Below are 4,208 nucleotides of genomic sequence, written 5' to 3' on the forward strand. Positions count from 1 at the left end.
AAATGACTTGTGAAAAAAAAGTAACGGGCCCGTGTATCATCGCGGCCAGAGACATGCGTATAAAAGCGCGTGTATAGAAGCAGTTAGACGCGCTCATACGAGGGTGTATAAACACATTTTGTCAGTTTAGCTGTGCTTAGACGCGCTGTACGAGGGCGCATACATGCGTTTTGTCAGTTTAGCTGTGCTTACACACGTGCATTTCACAGAGTATCCGCGTATATACACGCGATTTTTACATAGTTGACGCGTCTATACACGCGAACAGAGAGAAAAAAAAATCTAGAGAGTGCTATTTGGTACCTAAATGCTGTTCCAGCATTCCAGCACCCAATAGCACTCTCTGGATTTTTTTTGGGGTGCATTGCACCATCGGTTATCCTTTGTTTTTTTTTAAAGAGAAAAAAAAGAGAGAAAAGAAAAAAGGGAAAAAAAAAAGGATAAGGTTGTGTTTGTATGAGATTATTTATTTGAAGTATTTTTTAATACAAATGTGTGAGTATGGAATTCACCAAAATGATGGGAGTTTTGCTCCAAAATGACGTATGTAAAAACCATTGTAAAGCGGCCAACATGAGAACGCGAGAGTGAGTTTGAAAAAAATGAATAGCAAATTTCTTGTAAAAATCTCGCACAACGAAATGAGTATGTGAGTGCATGTGTGGATAAAGAAAGCAATAGTGCATTTACATCAAATGTAAACATGATTAAGCATCAACGAAGAAAAAAAGAAGCTACCAACCACTACCCATTTTTTAAACAAAAAATTTATTATAAGAAAATCCTACTTCCTACAAAAAGTGCTTGTAACCAACCTCTGGGACTGATGACGTACCCACGTTGGAAATTCATCCCTCACCTAGAGCCAAAGTAGCACATTAAGGGGGGGAAGTGCCAAAGTAGCACATGAGCCAAAGTTTCTCTCATAGCACATAGGGGAATGTAGAAAGTAAAAAGTCAAACAACATTTTGTAACCATCATCCAACCACCTTGATTAGCCCAAAGATTTGGCACCAAGGGGGGGGTGTTGAGAAATGTGGTGGCAAAGAGCACAAGGAAAGTATGGAGTGAGTGTGAGAAGGCACATCACCAAGTAAGAATTATCCCACATGCAAGAGAAAAGCTAAGTTGTACTCTCCTCATATAAAAGGAGGACATTTCAAGCAATGGAATACAAGCATAACATCTCAAGTCTTTTTATAAAAACAAGTTTCCATCTTGTAACCTAATTGAACTTGAGTCTAAACTTAATTAGCACACACTTATCACAATGAGTCTCCTTCATTTCTATCCACCTTAGATTAGTATTATCACTAGTGTAGGATTAGATTTTGATTAGATAGATGTCTTTTGTTTAGGAGTGCTTGATCCATGATTATCAATAGTGGTGACTTGGTTAACAGCGGGGACTTGATGCTATTGCCTTTCCACCACCCTTGGGTTCCTGTTTCATATGTTATAGTAGCATGTCTCTGTAGAGTGATTGTCCCTTCCGTAGATTGTGCATACTTGCTGCGTGCCTCTTAACTAGAACTCCTGTTTTGTGTGCCCTTGATTGTTGCACCTCGTGCACCAGACATCTGGTCTGAGTTCGGATTCTGCGTGTCCTCCGGCAATATTGGCTAGGCCCCCTTAGTTCTGCCCTTAGTTCTTCTTGAACTTTCTCTGCCTACTTCCTGCCTTTGTTGTCCAGGGCTTCCGCTCTTCGGCATCCGAGTACTAACTGGATTTTGAGTTTGAGGTACCTTCTTTGGAATTTGATTTCGAGGTTTCTTCCTTTTTTTTGTTTCTCTTGTCCTTCTTTTTCCTTCTGGAATCTTTGTTAGTTTGCTTCAAGACTCCTTCGGCTTGGGTGGCTCTTGCCACATCACTTATTTGAAGGTCAAGGCTTCCAGGTCGTATGAGGCTATTGCTGTTTGATTTTTTCCTCAGTCCTCTAACAAACCACTGCTTAGTGTGGCTGGGGGGCGGGATTGTTGGGCTAGTTCCTACCGCATCAACATTGCTCTAAATTTGGCCGCATAGTCTTCTGTCGGCCTCTTTTTTTGTGTCATCCTCTGCAGCTTTTCTAGTACCTTTGTTATGGTCTTGTCTTTCTTGAATTTTTTTAGGAAATCCTTCTTTAGCTCTCCAAATGTTTGGAAGTGGTCCAGACCATATTGGGCATACCCGCTACTACTGCTGGTGGCTTTGCCACCCAATGCTGTGGCAAAATATTCCGTCTTTTTTCCCAACGGAGCTCTATTTGCTTGGAATGTGGTTTCAAAGGCAAAGATGTGAGCATTTGGATCCTCCTCACTATTGCCTTTGAATTCTGGGTATTTGAGAGACATCTTGCCTTTTGTTGACAGCTCTTCCCCTTCCTGAGCTTCCAGTCTCCTATCTAGATGACCTTCTTCCTGATTCCTTTGTGGTTCCGAAATCGATCTTTCCTACTGATGTGGATTCCTATCCTGTTCCTCATGATTTTCTTCTAGATTTCTCTGTTGTTTCAGAATTAGTCTTTCCTACTATTGCGAAATTCCATTTTGCCAACCTTCTTGGTCGACGTAGAGGGAGGTACACAGTGGTGCTTCTTGTCCTATAGCTTCAGCTTGTCTATGGCAGTACCACATTTCCCTGTTTGAGCTTCCTTCATTCTCTAATCCTGCTCCATTGTGCTCTTCTACCTCTCTTATTAGCATTCCCACTCCTAGTTAGTGTGTACTTTCCTATTGACCGTGTAGGACTTACCCTATACTACCCTCTATCTTTCTACCCCCTACCTGGCATGCCGTTCCCCAGCAGGAACGCCAAAAGTATCGTGTCTGGTCGATACCCGACACTTGCATGGTTCCGGACCACCTAGTCAGCTCCGCAGGAGACCGAACTAATGCTGTTGTGCCCAATAAGATAAGACAACACTAACGTGTTACACCACCGATCTGCCTAGGGTAAGGGAGTTGGTTGCAATGGAGCTGTAGTTAGTGCCTGCATCTAGAGAGATTCTTAACATGCTCCTGTGCCCAATAAGATAAGACAACACTAACGTGTTGCGCCACTGATTTGCCTAGGGTAAGGGAGTTGGTTGCAATGGAGCTGCAGTTAGTGCCTGCATCTAGAGAGAGTCTTAACATAACTCCCAATCTGGTCTCTAGAAGAGGATTACTTCCAGACAATATAGGTTGTGAATACAAATACACGTTAAAAACATGTTCAAAATAGAGAGAGCAATGACATCACTTGAGAATTAAACAAGTTGCAGAAAACTACCAATGAAGGAAACCCAAAAAATCCCTCTGTTACTGGGCAAGGATTAGCCCGTATATCCCCCCGCCCTCTCTCTCTACTCTCCTTTACTTGTACATTTGCCCACGTACTACCCGTTGGCAAGAACAGTTACAAGGTTGTTAGGAGAAAGATCCGGAGCTATTGCTCAACGGATAAGCTTGGCAGCAATCCACTCTCAGGTAGTCATCAACACATGCCATAGCTAGGGTTTGGAATGTAAGATTCAAGCTCCAAAGTAGGAGATAATGAGCTTGAAGATACGATGTCAATGATGATGGTAAAGCAAAAATGACCAAATGTTTTCACACTAAATTAATGTTGCTCCATTGCTAAAAAGCTAAAATCAAATAAAGGCACCTCAAATTGAAACTCCTATGAGTTGTCTTTGGAAACTTCGCAGCATGTCAATGGGCCTCAAAACAATGTGCCAAAAATAGCCCAAAAGTCATACAAACTTTGTTAATTTAGTTAACATTAGAGTATAGGGTACACCTTCTCCACCTAAGAGGATATCTCAATTTGAGACAATCAGAAGAGAAGCTCAAGAGGTGATAATGAGGGGGTATTGATGGGGCCAAGAGAACTTGCTCTTATACCAATAGAGTGGAGAAGGTAGTAAACCATACACAAATGCATCAATCAACAACGATAGATAGAGAGAAGTAGAACACTCAAATTAGATTAAAGAGAATGAGTGAAGTACAAGCAAAAGTGACATGATAAAGTGACTTATACACCCTCATAAGATTACGTACACACCCAGGGGGGAACTCCTAAGGAGGGAAAACTTATCCCAACAAGATCATAATAGGAAGTTTAGGAAAATCCCAATTCCCTTTGGAGGATCAAAAAATGGGGGGCGTGATGAACCCTTTTAAGATTTTGTCAAAACCCCTTCATATGACATATAGTTGGAAAAAAGCTCTTGAAGAGTAGA

Source organism: Cibotium barometz, chromosome 31, assembly GCF_041138505.1.
Source record: "Cibotium barometz isolate CiBa-2024 chromosome 31, ASM4113850v1, whole genome shotgun sequence".
In the NCBI taxonomy this organism is placed as follows: Eukaryota; Viridiplantae; Streptophyta; class Polypodiopsida; order Cyatheales; family Cibotiaceae; genus Cibotium; species Cibotium barometz.